At 43.6% G+C, this 21,101-nt stretch overlaps 1 protein-coding gene across 29 annotated transcripts in view; it reads left to right on the top strand.

Annotated features, from left to right (window-relative positions):
- Window positions 1–933: 933 nt before the first annotated feature.
- The window catches only part of mef2cb (myocyte enhancer factor 2cb), a 64,881-nt gene continuing 44,713 nt past the window's right edge, over window positions 934–21,101 (top strand). For 17 of the 29 annotated variants that reach the window (XM_078086786.1, XM_078086782.1, XM_078086778.1 and 14 more), the window contains exons 1-2: window positions 935–1,211; window positions 8,070–8,199. The gene's annotated coding sequence lies outside the window, so the exon portion shown is untranslated. Of the gene's footprint in view, window positions 1,212–8,069; window positions 8,200–9,748; window positions 10,329–21,101 lie in introns of those variants that run through there. The other 12 variants (XM_040196454.2, XM_040196455.2, XM_040196446.2 and 9 more) reach the window with 2 other exon arrangements.

The following is a 21,101-nucleotide window of genomic DNA, read 5'->3' as shown; positions in this document are numbered from 1 at the left end:
TTCAACTGAATGCATCATTTAAATGGAAACACTACAGCTTACAGTCAGCTCAGGATGGCAGCAGCTTAGGGAAACTCAAGATGTTTTCTCTTCTGATGGGGATGTGAGATTTGTATCAGGTATTAATGAAAAACTGACATTCTGTGGGTATTGTGGTTGCTTCTGAAACTGTAGGCAGATTTTAGTCATGGATGTACTTAGTTAAATGAGCTTATAATTACCAAATTATAGGTGTGTATAGCGCTGCACCTGGTATTTTGACATTTGACAAGATGCTATCAATGCTGGTTAATCTCTACCGTTGGGTAATTTATTTATGATTCACATAGATTACAATAATTTGGGTTATGAGAGGGGTAATGGTATTTTTACAGCAGAGCTTATTTAATATGTTTTGCAGCTGTGATACCCTAGGTCATCAAATTTAAGAATAACAACCTTATAAATGAGCTCCTAATCTGCAATTGCCCATATTTCATCTCTTGGATTTACGGCCCATTTAATAAAGCACAGTGTGTTTTCTGTCAAATGTTTACTGAAAGGTTAAAGAAACATATTGAAAGTGTGTGCAAAGTATGCACACACTCATTTAGCTCTCTCAGCGAAGAATGCCGTCTGTACAGCCGTAAGTTGCGGAGTGTGTGAAGGGGGAGAGAGGGGGAGGGAAAGGGAGGGAGGGGGAGGGAGGTCTTTTTTTGCCACTGTGAAGATGGCGACATTCTTAGAGGGGCAATAATCCCGGGCATCCATATGCCCGGGCTGGCAAAGGTTGGAGGTGTGTGTGTGTGTGTGTGTGTGCGTGTGCGTGTGTGTGCGTGCTTGCAAGGGGAACGGGGTTGGAGGGGGATTGGGTGTCACTGGTCCCCCAGAAGGCTAAATTTACCGAGGAGTGATGGGGACAGGTGAAGTCAGCTGGGGCAGTGGGGTGGGGCAGTGGGGTGGGGGGGTAGTCAGACCCGGTTTCAGTTCAGACAGAGATCGGGGGGCAAACGCAACCCAAATCGGGGTTTCTATTCAAAGCCAGCTGGTCTGGCTTTATCACATGCAGGACATTGATTTCAGGCAAATTCATGTTAGTTTTGTTTTACTTTGGGTCAACTCTCCCTTTTCTTTGTCTTCCTTTTTTTTTTTACCTTTGAACTGTTTGATTAGTTGGTCATTAGTTGGTGCTGCGGGTGGCAACTTCCTGGGGAAGCAGAGAAACAGCACGGGTGAGTTTTCACAGCGCACCGATCCCCTTCCTTTTTTTTCCATCTCCTCTGGATCTCACCTGTCGAAATTTTTAGCAGAATAAGACTGATTTATTTCATTTCAGCTCCTTAATTTACACCGAAATGTTTTTTTGATGTGCTGATACCGGTTTCATTATAGCCTTTCTGGATATAGTGAAGGATCCTTTGTCATATTGACCAATACAAAAAAGACTGTACCAGTATGAACAAGGCAAATAAGACAATTAATAGTTGTTAACGTTGATTTTTTCCTGCTCTTGACGAAGTTAAAAGACACCAGAGAAGCTGAGGGAGGAGTCCCATCCCAGCAGTTGCTAATCACCTCTGTTAAGCACTTGGAAAATCACTTATTTAGACTGCTGAACGTGTGTGTGTGGGTGTGTGTGTTTTAAAAGTCTACACTTTAATTTACCAGGCAAGACAAATTGTTTCCGTCGCTAAAGTGTAACTTTATATTGTGTTTCGCTGCTTCTAATTCTTCACAGTCAGTTTAGGTTGCCGGTACTTTTAAGGGTAATTGCTTAGAACATCTCATTGCACAATCTGGAATCATCAGCAAAAAGAAAAGAGCATGACCTTAACGTGCTGTTTGCTTTAGCAATGACTCACTCCCTCAAGGTAGCTGCCTAAGTGGCAACTACGCCCTTCAGTAGCAATATGTGTCACACAGCTGTGTGTTTAAGACATGTCGGGCAAACTTTAGTAACAAAGGAGACAACTTTTGTCACGTTAAATGGACAGAAGGAGGGTTTTTTGTTTCCAGCTCTACTCTGCACTGCAGGGCACAAAACACAAGCAAATGGAATTTTATACTGCAACAAAGGCTCTGTTGGATTGACTCTGTTGGACATTTTCCTTTGACATTTGATAGGTTGACTGTAGCTCTTGGATGGAAGCAACCAGCTGAAATAGAGTAAATTAACAGATAAAAAATATTTAAAGATGTAAATTGAAAAAACAATGAGACCATTATCTGATACCTGTCCTCCTGCCATCTAGCCAAATAGACAGGACCTCAGCAACTTTGACCCAGTTTGAGAGGAACAACTCACTCCTCACGTATTAGGTGTTCTGCCCCTGAATTCCACGCCTTTGATGGTGAGCGCAGCGGAGGAAACCAGTTGTTGTCTTTCTCTGTAGGGCGGCCGGCGCTCTTACGCAGTTGCCTCCGCGCCTTTGAAGCGCTCATCCTGTCACCTCACCTCCACACTCGGCCATCAGCTCCATTGTTGCTGTTCTTTATGCCGAGTAGGGGGGTGTTTGTTAATTTCCACTGGTAATGGTCTGATACGTGAATATAGATTGAATGAAAAGTTCATAAAGGAACGGGAAGGTTCTGAGTAGTAATTTGCTGTTTGATTACTCTGTCAAACACCCGCTGACAGAAGAGCAAAGCAACAGATAGGGTCGTACTTAGTTTCCATGGTTATCTGGTGGGAAACACAGATCCAGAAGGTCTCCAGTTACCCGAGTGTGTTACTTCATAGATTGGATTTTATTTGTAAAACAAATAAGCACTGAAACCATAATGAAGCACCTTCAATTGCTATTTATTCTACTGTCGTGGCTAACAGTACCGGCACAGTCATTTCTATTTTATTTTGTCTTTAATATTTAGTTTCCACCTGCGGTCCAGCTTCTTGTATGAAAGCTCTCCTTCCATCTACCCCCCGAGCGCTGTCGAGGGCCAGAAAACAGTACGACGCTACAAACAGTACAGCGTCTGTGTGCCGGGGCCGCCTAAATCTACAAAACACGAGTGCTGGCGCGAGGCAGATTCTTTGATCTGCGGCTAATCTCAGTTGCCTGCCTCCCCTCTGATCACGTCTGAATAAGAATGAGTCGGAGGGTGGGAGGGGGGGGGATCCGGGAGGCACAAAGAGCTTAAAACGCTGCCGCTCGTCTGCCGAGCTCCACCGCGTGTAACGCAGGCCCTGCGCCGATGGTCGCCGGGCCTCGCTCATGCATCGGCTCGGGGGAAACCCTCATTTAGACGCACCATCATGTTCCACCGCGCTTTACCTCACGGCGAGATGCTATCGGCCGCTTGATGAGAGTGTGGGAGAAGTCGCACAGCCATGCTGAGTGATCTTTAATTGTCGGGGGAGTTGATTGAGGTCAGCAGCTGCGGGAGGGACTTCTGCTGTGTAATGGTTACTATGGGAATTGGAAACAGTGATGACTGTATGCTTCTGTGCTATGGCTCAATTTGTTTTGTTTTTAGCGTTATGATTCTGAGCTGTAACAGCTTTAGTCCGTCAGGTGGTCTGAAATCCCCAATTCTCATAGCGTCACAGATAATGGAGTCTCCTGGAGCTGCAGTTAAAGATTTTAATGGGTGATACATTATATACCCTCCGAACAAATCAACCAAATACATTGTAATTGCCTTTAAAACAACCTGTATTGCCGATTTGGTATCAATTTGTCAGTACCTTTCTAAACAGACATTATAAAATGTCTTTATATGGCTATTTTTGGACCTGCCACCACTTTATTGTTAGGACTTTGTTAGGTTTAATCGTAGAACATACAGGGAAAGATGCCGGTTTGGATTTTAAAAGAACGCTGTTTGATTGCTAAGATAAAAACAAAATTTATGTCGACAGTTTTTAGAAAATATGAAAAAAAACAGCGTTCAAAGTTCATAAAAACAGGTGAAGTAAACCGTAACCGTTTAATAAACTAAAGATATTATATTAATGATAATATGACAGTTCTAAATTCATGTACATTACACATTTTAACGTTGTTAATGGATTTTCTGATCTATTCCATTTCTGCATTTAACAATAACCCTCTTTGAGATGGAGCCTTTAAACCATTTCAGGAAACACATGGCGGGACCCCGTTGTACACGGACACTAAATGAAATCTGGCATCTGTTCTTTATGCGCAAAATAAGAAAAAAGGGCAGCGACAACTATTAAATAACTGGGCCTGTGTTGGAGCGGTTCATAGGGAATTACTTTCCAACTATCCCAACCACAAAGGAGGAAAAGTAATTAGAGAGTGAGTTTCTTTTTTTCCCTCCCATGGAACAATCTAGTAGAGACAATACAACTTTGAGCCTGTGATATAGTGACAGAAGGTCCAGCCATTGCACTTTAAGAAAAGACGAGAAGGAAAGGAGAGATAGCTTGTGGGATTAAACTCAAAATAGCAAGTAAATTGAAAGACACATGTTTTAAATGGTTTAAATGGGACAACTGGAACTGATATTTCATTTCTGTTATAGTAAAATTACGTTTCTTGAATAAAAGGATTTCTGCGAATGAAAATGACATAATGCTACCCACTGAAAAATAATAATTTAGGATTGAAAAAAAAAGTATTCAAACTTTGCATGGAGACCTCCAATTAACACATTAAACCAGTTTATTCTGTTCTGAGAAAGATGCAGAGCTCCCCTGCAGGCAGCACATTTCATTACAGCTGAATGCACCTCTACAGACAAAATGTGCTTTTCACATGTAGCAGGTGGTGAACTGATGCTACCTGACATGTATGTAACCTACAGGATATTAAAGCATTTTGATTGTAAAATCTGTAAGCGGTTTTGACAGTTTAATCAAAATATTTCATGTGCAAATATCAAGTAAGTATAATCAAATAATGTATTTCAACAGCTGCTTTTACTTCTAAATATCAAAATGTTATTTGGATGTTTTTCTTGTTTACACAATGTATCACCATAGATTAAATTCAAAGGGCGACATAGTCTGCTTTTTACTTTTTTTAAGTTTAATATATCCAGCACAAGGATCCATAATATTTTTCTTAACAGGAGACATTGCTAGTGCTTGTGTGTGTGTGTGTGTGTGTGTGTGACCGTTTATATCTACATATTCACGTAAGATAGCATAGATATTGAAGAAGCAACAGGTCTGATCAACTGCTTGGCCGCAGTCACGGGACCGTGGGGCTTTTCCTATGATGTAACCGGAGCATCAAGCAAAACAAAAGGGCAGCTTGTTGTTCAGCTTGCGCCTCATCCATAATGCATAAAAGGTGTACAGACTGTTGGTCAAACACGACACATGCAAATCACCAGCGCCGTCTCTCCGCTAACTTTGCACGGTGAGGGGTCGTTACGCCTCCGTTACGACTTCTTGTTGTTTTTGCATTCGAGTCTGTTCTATGTGGTTTGAACCGAGAGGTTGCTGCTCTGAGTCTGAACCGTAGGGACAAGGAAATATATGAAATGGTACAGTGAACTTACTGCTGGCCAGACAGTTAATGGCCAAACCGCACACAGAAAAAAAACATTTGATTGAAAATAAGGCTCATTGCAGAATGAGCCTTATTATAGTACACAGCAGCTTATGATGATAAAGTAGAAACCGCTTCTGTTGCTTTTTACAAGGATTGCAGTTGGCCAGAGCTGCTTTGGCCATTACTGACGTGGATTTAGGTTTATGAGATTTGATCATTTAATGTTGGAGTCAATTCTGTTAATTTGTTTCTTTTAAGTGAACCTGAAGAAATCAAATAAAAGACAGCATTTAATAAGCTGTCATTTAAGACTTTGGAATGACGGTATTGTCAATGTAACTTATCTAAATAACATATGCAAATAGATAATACATTTGCATATGATATATTTTCAAAGGTAAATAAGGTGCTATTAGACATACAAGCTCTTGACTCAAATACTGCATTATCTCAGTTCTAGGATAATCAAGGTAATATTACTTTTACTAGTTCAATCGAGTGTACAAACAAATAGTTCTCTGAATTCCTTTGTTTTATATATTTTGTAATATGAGGACATATGATTTCAGTTAATTAAAACGTTCTCACCTTTGCTCCCCTAATAATACTGTAGCGAGGTACAATTCATGCAACTATAATTACCGATGACATTGCCCTGTGAGTTTCATTATAAACCTTATTAATAAGGATCTCTAAATCATGTGTAACATAACGCTGACTTACACGAAGACCAAGTGCAGATCAGCAGGGAAATGTCTCACATCTCTCCTCCTGAGTGTGAGATTACTTAGAAGTTTCCTTTTCGCGAGAAAAGCACTTAGAATAGAGACTATACATTATTGAATCAAACACACATAATGAATGCGCACAATCATTTCTTCAAGCTTATGTCATTTACCCCAGTATTTCCTACAACAATAACGATGATAATTAATATATTTATTCATACGGCCCGAATTAAATACTAGTAAGATTTATTATGGCTTCAGTCTTAAAATATAGTCATTGGGACTGTCCCTCAAAACAACCGTATAAAGCTCTACCCTAAAGACACGCACACACAAACACACACACACAGCCGTGCAGGAGTGAGATCTACAGATCCCCAGCTGAGCCCGCCAGTTAAATTGGCCTGCAGGTCTTTCCGTTATCCTTGTGAAGCTTGGTCGTCACGTTGTGTCGCATCAATCTACTGTCAAAACACCAATCGTCTCTCAAATTCATTAGGGAACGAACGCAGGGAGAAACGACTGAAAACAGTAAATACCAAACAAAGCTTGAAGCATCCTCAGACGTGGCTGATGTACATCAAGTACTCCGCGCGTCTCGTGGTGCTTCTGTAATGCGCACTGAGCTAATTCTCAGGAGCGGCGAGGCAGAGGGCCTGACAGCATCATCCGCTGTGACAGGCAGATTGTGTTTTCACGTGAGCGTGATCGACAACAGATTGCACGGAGCCCGGGCTGTTCCTGTTTGCCCTGGAAATGTGTTAGTGTTTATCTTTTGCTGGTGAGAGGCATTCCTTTCTTTCTCCCTCCGTTACCAAAAAAAAAAACACACGCTTTTTGAGGCGAGCTGTTTTGCATGTGTGTGTGTGTGTGTGTGTGTGTGACACACGCTCTGTGAAGTGACTGCCAGCAGAGGCTTAAGGAACAATCCAAGCAAGATCAATATCAGCAAACCGCACTTATGTGTTTGACTTAACATGCAGTCGCAGTTTCCCCTCTTCTCTTTTTATGCGCAGTTGATGCCAAACCCTGCAAAATTACATTTACCCAAATGCCTAACTTGTGCGTGTACACACTATAATGTGTTTAAAATTACCTAATCGTGTTGGCAAACTGTTGATTTTTCTCCATGAGGCTTTCATGAGACTCCCAACCCACACTTAAAACACACGCGCATCAGAACATAAGTTCAGGATCGCATGTTCCAAGGAGGGAGGGACACTGGCTAATGGGTTGAGCACGGAAAGTTTCAGATAGCAGGACTAATAATGTAATAATAATGTTTTAATTGAGGAGAAACATGATTTGGCTCACAATAGCACAAATGCCACAACCTACAATATTTAACGTTGCACGCTCAGTTTGTTGGAACATAGTTATTGTGGTGCTGTCTAAATTTAACAGCTGTAACAGGGACACAGTGGGAATGACGTACTACAATGAAACAATGATCCGGCTTCAATGCACCAAGTTGTTTCTATCGTATTCAGATTTAGCCGTGGACCCTCATTTGTTAGTCTCAACACTAAAATATACAGTAGGTCTTTGCTACTTTGCATCAAATGTGAGAGCACAGAAGGAGGTTTTGAGCAGGCCTTTACTATAAGTTTATCCCTGTAGACAAGCTAGACAGTCATTTATGAATATGCATGAGCCTCGTTTAATGCATTTTTTGAATATATTCAATCCACCTTCCCCCCATTTATGGTACTTCATTTGGACATTAAACACACACACACAGTCTCTCTCACACACACACACACACACACACAAACATTTGTTAACATGGATCCCGTTCACTATGTGCCAACTGCGCGCAAACAATTACCATTTTACAGGCAGGTCGACTCTCTCATCTCCTCCTCACACTTCCCTGTGTTACTTCTCCTCCCAGGTGCCAACCACAGACAACCTCAAGGACTGTGAACACGGAGAGGACCTCTCTGATGAATTACTGACAGGCAGCAAAGAGATCTGCGAGACTGAGGGCGCGCAAGACGGCTGACGAAGGAATATTGAACGTGGTATGTGCGATCATCCGGGTACCCTGGGTTGGTTTTCATGCGTCAGTCACATGTTAATGCAATTGCCAGTTGAAGGTACATTCACATACTGAGGGTGTCAAATATGCATGCGCCATACAGACTGATACGTGATGTCATCGATGCCATGTTGCATTTATGATCCGACTGTGTCTAACAGACTACACTTTATTGATTATTATGGAGGCCCCCTGAGGTGGGGGCGGGGGGGAGGGGTCGTTGCTGAGGAAAAGCTATTAAAGATTCAAGGGTCATGTAATGTGAAGGTGGAATCCAGAGTCATCAGACACCGGTGACTTCAGTTACAAGCCGCAATGTCCGCCCGTCGAGCAGATTAGCCAGCTTGATTTATTTATTAACTGATTTCTTGTCCTGCCATTCCGTTCCCTGGCGGGTTGGTGTGGCTGCGTGCGTTGCTCATTCACAGGTGAACCTCTAAAGAACCTGAAGATCAGGATGTGATGGTGCTCAACTGCCAATAAAATAAATATGAGGACGCGTTTTCCCTATCACGGAGACTGTTGAGGGGCAACGCCGTCCTCGGATGATTTCAGTAAAAGAAAATGATTATCACCTGCATGTAAAACTTTAACTATCCAAAAATATAACAATCAGAGCCTGCGATTATTTTGCTTTCCTGAAGTTGTATTGATGAAAACTCAAGAGTGAGAACTGATGGTTCATAACAGGCTCCATTCAAGGCAACCGCTCTTTAAACCGATACCGTGCCCATATAATGTGAGTATAATAGAACCAGAGAATAACAAGACCTATCTGGGATACATCTCTGTACAGACTGCCTGTCTGGCTCTTATCTGAAGTGGCAAACTTGCTGTTCTAATTGTTATCTTCACACTAATAGAGTGGATGTTTTGAAATCATTCGGTGGGGCGGATAAAGGCTTGGTAATTCCCCCATGCTTACTGTCTGTGTCAGGGCTTATCTGAAGGAGATAGCTGGGTCCTGCAGAGTGATTGGCAGCGCGCTGGAGGAGGGGAGTTTGTGGAGACTTAGACAGCAGGCAGCAGTCGTGTTGCACAGACGCGGGATGAATCTGTTGAGAACTGAATGATTGTTTTATTTCGGTTTTACTGAACAAGATGTGTGAGTCGGAGCTGCTTTAGGACAATCGAAATGTGAGCAAGAGAGATCCGCTCTTTTCAGTGTTTTCCTGCACATAACAGCTATGTGTCTTTTGAGTCTCTTTATGCATGAAGCAACGTGCCACAAGTAAAACCAAATCAACCCCGGCTGCTGGATTTAGCAAATGGGCCAAAGATGCTCGAGGTGCTCTCTGTTGGTTCATTAGTTAAGCGCACATTCCCCATCATCTTCCTCCAGTGGTCCTCTCGGAGCAGTTAATTGTCCGTCCACTCAATCGGGGCCGGCGCAATAATAAAGCACTAAGAGCCGCGTCTGCTTCATTATGGTGGAGTTGGGAAATGCGAGCCCGCCCCTTTCACGAGTCCAAAAAAAACATAAGAGAGAAAGAAGGAAAAATCGATTATTTCTCGTCGCACTGGGAGAGGAGTGTTTTTTTAATTGTTTTTTTGGGGGGGTCGGGACTCGGTCTGGATTTTGTGGAAGGAACCGAAAAAGCTTCTCAACATCACCGTCGAGATCCACCAGAACCTGCAGCCACCTCACACCGTCAGCGCTCCACCGGGCCCCTCGCCGACACTCCTCCGGGCGAAGCGTCTCCGCCGCGTCCCGAACAGACTCCGGCCGGTTAGAGAGAGCGAGGGAGGGAGAGAGAGAGAGAGGCAGGGAGGGAGGGAGAGAGAGAGAGAGAGAGAGAGAGGCAGGGAGGGAGGGAGAGAGAGAGGAGGAGGAGGAGAGAGAGTAGTTGTCTCTGACATTATAGACACTCGTACCGCGTAACTGTAGGTTACTTTTTTTCACCCCCCCTCCCGGCGACGTCCTCGGCTGAGTTGCACTCCTGGATTCTAAGTGCGTCCCTCCTCGCAGCAGCTGCAGCAGCTCCCCGAACCCGCTCCGCTCCGTCAGCCGGACCGAACCCGAGCCGGCGGACCGCCTGCTGCGTCTCTCACTTCAGCCCGGACACGGTTGTTGTTGTTTTTTTGTTTTTGTTTTTTTAACGCGAGAATAAAGTAAGTACCGCGCTCACACGCAAACCACTGAAAAGCGACACGCGTTATTCGTATTTATTTATTTTTTAATGTTGCGCAGGGGGAACTTGATGGTCTGTTTCGGACGCGCGCTTCGCTCCTCGGCCGAGGACAGTTAGCGCGTCTATTGATCTGTTTTGGGACCCTGATCGACCTAAAGCCGGTGACAGCTATGGCGTATAATTGCAGGCTGATATCGAATAGCTGTTTATGGTCTGTCTCGTGTTTTTCAGTCAGTGTTAGTTGTTGTCTCGACCTTGTGCAGCTTTCTCGTGTCCACATGGAGACGCGCAGCCCCGAAGCCTCATCCAGCGAATACGCCGCCCTCCTTAATAGCGTAACACAATAAGTTGTTCCCCTCTGTGCCACGTGAAAAGTTGCACTCATGAAGCGTTCAACTCACGTAGACCGTTTTAATACGTCATGTGAAATTATATTAAAACTTTCTTTCAAAGACGATGGACATTTTTTGAAAAATACTTGTTTTACTGCAGGTAATTAGCTTAATGCAATTTACTGTATGGGAAACACGTGAGATGGCCTTGCCTACTTAGTGAATATGTATGCATTAAGCAGTGGTTTAAATGGACTAAGCTGATGTGCATTAATGATGACAATAATCACATAAAATAAACATAATCCTCATAACTTGCATAAATATATTAGAAAAGAGTGCATGGGGTAAACATTGAACTTTTCCAAACTAAAATACAAGAGACACAGTTTACTTTGAGCCTGAATTCATGCAGACTTGAAGCGTGAATCAGGTTGTAGAGAAGTTTTGGTGTTTTTAGACTGAATTCTAATTTATTCAATGACTGATTGGTTAGATATGTTTCACTACACTGAGAACGTTACTATTAGTAAGTGGGTTTAGTTCACACCAGTGGCTTAATTGAACCTGTTGCAGAGAGCGGATTAATATTGACACCATAATTAACCTGTGGCAGCTTTTAAATGTCGCAGCTTTAGAAAACCAACTGGCTGTATTTGTGGTGTAGTTACAGTACGGTTATGAAATGTGCAGATTACCCAATGATGGTTATGAAATTTGAAATGACACTTTTAAATTTTTTTTAACAGATTTTGAAACTGACTGGGATGAATTCGACACATTAATAATTCATTAATATAAGCATGTACGTTAGTAACAGTTGTCAATCTGTTAAAAAGTAATTTGACAATTACAGTACTGACCTAGTGTCGCTTTTTTAAAAATAAACGTGATGTATTTATGTAGAGAAATATTAAATATCAAAATGAATAAACCTAAACACATTTTGAGGTACACATTAAAGTTGAAAAGTGTGATATTTTGAGGGCAAAGTATATTTTTAAAGTGACAATTTGTTTCTGCCTACGACAGCGTATGGACCTAATTAGAAAATGGCACAGTTTATATAAAGTATGTGCAAGGAACATTTTAAGAAATTTCCCCATTACTTTTTACAACCATTTATGCTGTTGTATATGAATTGTTTACTCATGAAAAAATATATCAAAAGTAAATTAGTCTATATAAAGATTTTACGCATGGCCTTCCCTCGTGCAAATCGTCAATGAAATAGTTCTGTGTGGCCTGTCTGGCCTGTTGCTCTCTTGGGATTTAGCGTTAGGTTAATCCGCTCACAGAAAGGTGAGCGCTCGCATGTGGACCCCACGATTACACACAGAGGACTCTGTCAACCAGGCTCTGTAATCTCAGAGACCCAATGCAAACACACACACACACACGCACACGCAGTCGCACGCAAATTCACACAAATGCTCAGGCAAAGGCATGGTCTGCCCCCTTCTCCCTCTCTGTCTTTCTGTCACGCAGACACACACCATCACACACGCACACACACACACACGCACACCGACACCCACACTAACTGGCCCGTGCTGCGTTTCTCTCCCTTATTCTCTTTAACGCCTCTCCTTCATGACAAATCATTTGGGATTTTGGCCGCTGATTTGACAAAACCAACATCGACGACAAACTCTTACCCCTGCACACGGAGGGGGATTAGAAGGTCACGTGTCTCTGTGATTGGCCGGGGCATTGAGCCGATTGTAAGGGCACTTTGCTGTACACCAGGGGCTCAGTGAAGCTTTAGTTAAGTGAATGGAACGGACACACTGTGTGCCATGCTCAGAGGTTTTTTTTTCATGTGTCTTGAAAGTGTTCGGACCAAATCCGGATAGAATGGACTGCCGCTTATATATTTAATCATAAATGTCTAATATGATTCCTAAGACTAAGACTAAGGGAATATGACTAATGTGAGCCACTGTGCTGCCTCAGAGGACATGTAATACTGTTCAGCAGGCACATTTCAAGATCCCCTCCTATGAAAACATTTTCCTTTACGGAAACATCAGAAGGATTTCTGTTTAAGCAAATAATTTAATGCACCCTTTTGCTACGCTTTAAAGTTTTCTTTTCACTAATAGTTTCAAATATTTTGGAAAGGGTTTGCAGAATTTGCTCAGATAAACATCAATAAAACTCTCATTTGCAGATTACAGGTTGGCAAGATTTGCAGGTAGATATTGAAGTACTGTAATTGGACTTCATGCCCTTTGGCTCAAATAAGAAGGTAATATAACAGTCAATTGTGAAGAATCATTATTTACCTCATATATAAGGAGCAAATAATATCCTAAACTGTCAGGAGACATCTCTGTATACCCCGTAAATAATTTAACATTCATACGTTCTTTCAAATAAATGTACCAGATAACACCAACAATCGCAGAATAAGGTTAACCTCCCCTTAGAGTGAATTTATTTGACATAAATGCTGTAGAAATTATCAGCCATTTGGATAAAATAACATATTGTCTTGCCTGTATAAGCAGATGAAAATACCTCAGTTTTATAACAACTCAAAGGCTTGCTGTATTATTGTTTATTGCGAACTGCAGGTGTTCCCTCTTTTGCCACATGGAAGGAAAAGTATTTTTATGTATTTCGTCCATTTTAATAGTACGAATGAAACGTGTGTATGTGTTTATTTACTCGTTTCCGTTTCCGACCTGCCTTTTTGTCCTAACTGTTGTGCACGTTAGAAATGTTTACCCAAATGTTTTCTGTCCCTTTTGGAGCCCGGCCTGTATACCTTCATGAGGGCGGCAATTACTCGTGAAACTCAAAAAGTAATAATCTAAAGTAAATAACACGGTCCTTGAATGGTTCACGGTGGATTGGATGCATTTATTTGAATATGTCCTGTTTTTTTTGCATAATGATGCAAGTCTTCTTCTGTCTCTATCTAGTAATTAACGGTGACGTTCAGCAAGTTTCTGTGTACACTGTAAGTGGATGGGGGTGTATTGGGTTTGTTCACTGGGGTGTTAAAGATCACAGAGGAATATATCAGCCTTTGATGTTTAATTGTATTGTAAAACACACTTTAGAATATTTCTGCATAAAGTACTCTTCTGGCTGTGCTGTGCTGTATGTTTGCTGTTTCTTTGTGTGTTTGTCTGTCAGTGTATGCTGTGTGTCTGGGAGGTGTGCGTGTGTGCGTTCATGTGTGTGTCTCGTCTCTGTCTTGTTTGCGTGTCGGGATGTTTGTGCTTTTGTGTTTGTTTTTTTTTGTCTTGAGTTTTGTGAGGTTGTCGCTGGTGTATATTCAAATGAAAAAGCGTGTATTTCTTTTCCTTTATTCTCACTCTGAAGAGGGTAGGACTTGATGTCTGGGGTGATGGAGCACTCTGGAAAACAGTGTCAGTGTGAGGGCTGAAAAGGCAAACTGAGGAGACAGATGACTGAGGAACCAAACATTCAGAGATAAAACATAGATGGAAATATATTTGAGTTTAGGTGACTCAAGAGTGGAGCGACACAATATTTGGCCTCTGGTCAGGTTTTCTTCATTAAGGCGTGATGCTATCGTGATGTCATGCTCAACACTGATGAACAGGATGTCCTGCCTTCTTCTTCCTGTTTCCTGTTTCCTGCCTGGCCTGTTGGGCTCTATGGCTGCAGCTGCCTGCTGGGTGGTCTTTGCTCGGCAGTGCTGACCACACAATCATATAGTCAGCTGCAGCCCACCTAAAGAGACACCCGAAAACACCTCACCGTACTTGAGGGCTGCTCACTGGAATATTTGGACAGGGAACGGGTCCTGAGAGACGAGAAGGCAGGGAGAGTACAGTGAACAGAGGACTCGATAAGACAAAGAGAAACATTTACAACAGAGGTTGGATTTCATAGTCGAAACATTTGATGGGTCAGATCAGGCTAAATGTTCCTCATCAAGACTTAAATTGGAAATCGAGTGGTAAATGAACATGTTTTTATAAATTGGTCATTGACGTCCCCAACAGACACCTACTTTACTTGGCTTTCTGTGAGATTTGGAATCTTTAGTAGTAGTTTAACAGACAGAATCCAGGCCGCCTTGGCTTTGATACCACATGCATACAGTGCACATCTGTAATAGCTGCTTTAAACATGTCCAGATTGAACTGGGAATCATTTTTAGTAAGTTTTAGGGGTCAGTCTGAGGGCAAAGTATTTACCGTCTATGTGCATAAATGTGGCGACAGAAGGCCTGTTCCATCATAAAACACAGTGCCTGACCTGTGGACGTTATGGGGCAACTTCATAGCCTCTAATATCATTTCAGAGAGCCCCTCCACCCCTTTCACAATCTCACCGTGACACACATTTGGACTACACCCATTGCCCCCCCCCCCCCAAAAAAAAAAAGAAACGAAGAAGGTATGGAGAACGTGAGCGAGGGAGAGAAATATGAAGAAATGTTTTCCAGTAGCTGTAATTTATCTTTGTCACGGCGGCAACATGGCCGAGTCATTCTCGTTCAGTTAGCTCTGTGCTTTGGCCCCACACAAGCTCGCATCATCCAATCCGAAACCACTGCTCCCCATCCGCGCTGCTGCAAAACTTCACATGGCTGTTGCGTATTTTAGCAGATCTTCTGTTCACGCTAGATTCAGAGTAATAAGGTCTAGAATTAGACCAAGTCAGGCTTTCGTGTGATGTTGCTCTTGTCACACTAAATTGCCACTAATAGGCAGCGCCGTTGACGAGTCTATCTCTTTTTTTCGGTTTTGATGTGAGAATACGTCGATAAGTGCGATATTTATTTTTCGATTTAGCATTTCAGTGTTCCGGGTAAAGTCTGCGGCATCGCGGAGGCTGGCTGAACAAGTCCGAGGGGACCGTGCTGTTGAAAATGCTGTTAACACCGTCAAAGTCGAGAAGCGGCTATATGAGAATCAACCCCTCGGTGCTTCTGCACAGAACGCAGCTTAACCAGGCGGTGTCCTGCCAAAGTCCACACCAGTGTTCCTTTCCACTGTCATCTGGGCCATTCCCACACCAAACGGCCAGCCTGTGGTGGAATGCGTAGCACCGGGCTGTTCTGAACACTTATATTACTCATATGACGACAAAGAAAGTCAGGAGAAAACAAGTTAAAGAAGAAAAAAAGGGGGTGCGTTGCTGCCTGCTACATGAAGACATGAGAGAAATGAATTGTGCTCAAAACTTTTCAGCTAAAACGTACCTGAAATCTTCAACTTAATAGCACAAAATAACATACAGGAATATGCAATCCCCTTAGGGTGGAGAATGGTGAAGCATAACCTCCTACCCCCCCCCCTACCCTCCCCCACTTTCCTCTCTCTATATATCTTTCTCTCTATCTCTCAAATTCTTCTTTTTTACATTTTTTTTTCCCCGGCTTCCTCTGCCATGTGATGTATGGCTTTTTCCAATAGTGGCTCTTCCAAAGTGCTGCTCGTGATGTCATTAATTTTATTCATACTTTATGGATGCTTTGTCGAAAAAAAGAAAAAAAAAGAATAAAAAAAACGAGCGAAAAAGGAGAAGATAGAGGGAAAGAGAGCGGCAGAGTGAGAGAGGAGGAGAGGAGATGGTGTTGCGGAAGGAGATTTTCAGTGCAGTTGCATGTATAATGAATGAGGGGGCACTTTGTTTGAAACTCCAGCCCGGCGCTTCACTTCAAGGTTTGCTGGGCAGAGTGGGGCCTTGTGATCTCACACCGGCCACTCTCTTTACCCCCGCCAATGGATGCTTTCACCTGGCACTGTTGTTCGACCCGGTGGAAAAACAAATAACCTTGTGTGTGTGTGTGTGTGTGTGTGTGTGTTAGAGAAACACAGAGAGGGCACTGACAATGGAGTAAGGGGGCGGGTGAGGCGGGTGAGGCGGGTGAGGAGAGGAAAGAGGTGAGTTTGTATAACAGTGGCAGTGCGATGACGCCCAGACGATACTGAGGAGAATGCTGGCACCCGGCCCGCACTTCCTAAATAGTGCTCTCTACATAAATAGCTCAGCCTTGATATTGACTTGTCTGGTGTGTGTTTGTGTGTATGTGTGTGTGTGTGTGAGTGTGAGAGAGCTTGCTGGATAAGAGGACAGGGGTAGATTTGTTTTTCGCTGTATTGTTATCTGTTGTAAATTATTAGGTAGCGTTGACGATCTGCATTGTTTTTACGCTCATTGTGTGTGCGTTTGTGTGTTCGGCAAGGAGTGAGTCACATTTGTTATTTGGGATAAAAATGGCCTCGGTCTTATTTTTGGCCCTGTGCTGGACTCGTTGTCTTATAAATAGCTGAGGAAGTGCTGAAGGGGGGGGGGGGGATACCTGTCGTGGCTCCAGCCCCCCCCCCCTCCCCACCCCTTAGCAGAGTCCCGGAGCCTCCGCGTCACATCCATCCTCCTCCGGCCCACTCAGGGGTACAGCGGAGCAGCCCCCTCGGGCCCAAGCAAACAGGATGAGACTCAAATTAAGGGTGTGAGAGAATCCGTCTCTAGTATCGGCCTGCAGTAAGACTAAAAAACTAAAGGCTTTTAGTTCAGCGCGCGCAGGCGTCAGATTTGATAAAGTACAGATTGAAACAAAATGACAAGTTGATTTCTTATCACTAGCACTGAGACACGTGTCAAGACGGCAGGACAATATAGTGTTTAAAATGAGAAGTGTTTTTTTTTTTTTACACTTAGGCTACATAACTGTAAGGTCACATAAGGTGGCTTTCTCTCCACTTCTCCATCTGTACGCCGAGGTGTCTTGTTAATTTAGTCTCAACGTTTCAGGCATATGCCATGTGAACGGCACTGGGGGTGTTTTTCTCTCTCTTTGCGTCGATGTACGCGGTTTTACTCATATTCCGCTCTCACTTTTTTTATACAGGATCATCCAGCGCCACATTATTGAGGGTGTAATCAGTTTCGGGGTATGATGGAGTCCTCAATAAAGACAGAATGTGTGAACAAACCTGTCCTTCACAGCCAATGATGTTTTACCGCAGAATAGACTTACAGTAGTCTGTGTTATTGTGAAGGATTCACACCGTCCAGGGTCAAACTCATTGTGTTTATCACAATTATGTGGGCGGGGGAAGAGTATTGTTGCTTATCCCTCTTACCCCTTCACGCACACATTATATTCCTCCATCAAACCATCTAATAATTAGGTCTTGAATCCACATCATTACCCCGGGATGCTGTTTTATCTGTTAAACTGTCATCCAGCACGGGTGGAATTTGTTCTTGTAGAAAGAGGAAGAAGAGATCCGACGAAGGTTAAGCCCGTAATTCTGTCAAACACCTCTGCTACATCCTATAACTCCAGATATTGTCACCCTCTTAATGATTGCACTCCACGCCTTGTCCCCTCATAGCAGGGGCCCCGTAATCACATGAAGAATGGAGCAGAAAAGAGAGAAATAGAGAGAAGTAGACATCTTAGAAAAGCTTTACTGCCCTTGGTGGACGGTCTCCTCACATGGTGAAAGAGAAATCGTTTCCTTTTTTTTCTTCCGAATGGGCTTTTTTCCCCCCTTCTTTCTCTGTGAAGGGAATTGTGCATGCCTGTTATTAATGTGCTTTTGACAGCTTAATTTGATAAGCGGGCTACTGGTTAAAGAAGGCTTGGATTGTTCTCATAGAAAGAACACGCTTTTTTTTTTCCCCCCCTCCCCATGTTCTTCAAAATGCTGCCGCGCAGTCTGTCGATGACCCACTTCTGAGAGAGATGGTCGAAAAAACAAGGAAGAGAATTGCAAGATCCACAGGGAGAAGGAAGAAGGAGAAGGCTAGAGGGTAGCGGGAGAGAGAAAGAAAGAGTGAGAAGCGATACTATAAGTAAGAAAGGCACTTGTGGGACGTTAACTCAAATGCTTTCTCTTTCTTCTCTCTCCCTCTTGCCGCCTCCTCACTCTTCCTCTGCACTGAGCAGCCTACCTCCCGGCGCTCCTCTCCCCTGTAGCCTAATCGGTGGAGAAAAGCTAGGAGCGATAACGGGGATTAGCTTCCACTGCTCGCCAGCTCCCCTCGGTTAAGTACACGTGTAATGAGTTGTTTGTTTGGGATAATGCACAGTAGGTGCAGCAGAAGCCCAGAGCGGCCCTCAACCTCCCCCCTCCTCCGCTCGCACGGACACAGACAGCACAAAGCAGAAATCTGCATCGTCAAGTGCGTTCATGACACGTGCAGTAAGACGGCAGCGTACGCGGTGTGAACGCCGACGTCCACAGGTATGTGCGAATACATGCATTCACACACTCAGCCCTCTCACAAACACACCCACTCGTACAAATTCCCACACACAGCTGTGATGCAGGTCACTTTCTGTGCAGGGTCGAAGGGAGAAAAAACAGTTCGGAGTTGAGTGGAGTCGGTTTAGTGTGTGTGTGTGTGTGTGTGTGTGCGGAGGCGGGGGGGGGGGGGGGGGGTAACGTTCTCAGGCCTTCGTTGGGTCATAAGGCCAGGAGACTTTTCTCAGGGTGAAGAAATTGAATAATATGAGAAAAAAAAATGAAGGGAAGGAACCAGGAGAAGGAAAAGGGATAGGATGTGCCCGCTAGTCTGTGCGCGTGTCCGATGTTGTGTTCATGCGAGCAAACTATGTGCGTGTGTGTGTATATACATGAAGTGGAAAAAGCTGTTGCCTTGTGGAGGGGACGTGCTCTGCTATCATTAGCCGGGGGGGAGGGAGTAGGAGGGGGCAAGCGAGGTTATGTGAACGGTGCAGCTGTGCTCGCAGCAGAGGGATTTGAGTGCAGAGGGAGGGAGGGGGGAGGAGGGGTGAGGGGGGGGACTCCATGCAGCCAGGTCCTTCACTGAACCACCAGCTCGCAAAACAGAGAAGATAAAAATTCAACCAGGCAGCGGGCCTTGTGAACCAAACGCTACTCTCCGCCGCCCCCTCCGTCCCCCCACTGCTTCACTCCTCCGCTCCTCCACTCCGGCCCTTTACTTCCCAAACAGACAAAATAAATAAATAAAGATTCAAGCTTGATAGCAGGGATACGAGTGCAAGTAAGAGGAAGAGAAGGAAAAAATAAACAGCCATGATTTATACATACAGAGTCTTTTTTTAGGCAATTTGCTGTTTTAATTTCAAATGTTATCTCTGATTTCAGTCAAAACTATTTATTCAATAATACGATAATAATAACGTGCATATATATATATATATATATTTTTGTATTTGTATCATTTTTATTTGAAAATAACTAATTATTGGAGAATTTTGTTAAAATATGCATCCTTTTTGTAAGGGGGAGGGCGGTGCGCGGGGGGGGATTTCCCAACAACTTCACGTACAATTTCCCAAATCAATCAAATTTGTTTAAGGCTTCCTCCCCGCCGCTCTTATTTTTTTTGGCGGAAAGAGTCGGAGCCCACGTATATAGCGAAAGATGGTTGCGGCTGACGGAGACCCGAACTTGCTTGTCAGCCTGTGTGATCAGTTGCGGTAGCGAGACAAGGCAGAGGTGGCTGAGAGACGACAGAACACAGAATGGCATCGGCGTGCACTGCTAATGCATTCAGCCTGCCACCCTATCCAACAACAAGGCAACATATCACACAACTCACTTCACAAGATGTTCCTACAACAACAACATCAACAATAACAGACACGTAAATGCACGAATACACGCAGACACACAGTCTCACACCGGCGTGCATAAATAACCACACAGCATGTTAAAAAACCCAACCATGAGGAACAAGAATTTAAAGTCAGAATGTAAGCAAATTGAGACTTATTAAAAATAAAAGCTTTTTATTTCTTTAGTAGTGGAGCTAAACCTCTGTGGGGCACCAGGCTCTCCCATTTTTGGGCTAAAAAAAAACAAAAAAACATCAACAAAATACAAAAAAGGAGTTCCTGCTGAGAAAGGTTGGCTAAAAATAGAGTTGGGTCGAACAGCAGTAGTGCTTTGACAAGAGGGTGATCTCCGTGTGATACAGTGGCCTTCGCTGTGGCTGCATATTGAGAGCAGAGGCACTCTGCCAAAAGCATGTAGCTTCACAGAAGTAATTCAATATTTGTTTCTCTATTATTTCATTCCCCCCTCTCTCTCTCCATTGCTTATGGGGGTTAAGTAACAGTAAGCTTTATTGGATTACTGGGTCTGAGGTCTCTTTCAAACCTCCCTTTTCCATCTTGATTTTGTGCAGCTGTGCAGACTTTTTAATCATATGCTATCTTTTTTCACCCCCCCCCCTTCTCCTTCTCGCTCCCTTCCTCACGACGTCCCTCCTCCCTTAACATATGTTAATTGGCTGCTTTCTGTGACAAATTACGAGCGCTGGCTTTGATGAGGTTGGGTTGTGATGGAGCTGGGAGTGGAGTGTAGTGGAACTGCCAGACCCTCGCCGGTCCCCCCTTAACCACTCCAAAAAGGAGCGCGGCACCCGGCCGATGACTAATGAGAGGCTTTGACTGGGTCGGGCCCGGCTCTGGCCTTGGCGGGGCC

Source organism: Gasterosteus aculeatus, chromosome 13, assembly GCF_964276395.1.
Source record: "Gasterosteus aculeatus chromosome 13, fGasAcu3.hap1.1, whole genome shotgun sequence".
Classification (NCBI taxonomy): Eukaryota; Metazoa; Chordata; class Actinopteri; order Perciformes; family Gasterosteidae; genus Gasterosteus; species Gasterosteus aculeatus.
The sequence above is the reverse complement of the archived record's forward strand: the minus strand, read 5'-3'. Positions and strand labels throughout refer to the sequence as shown.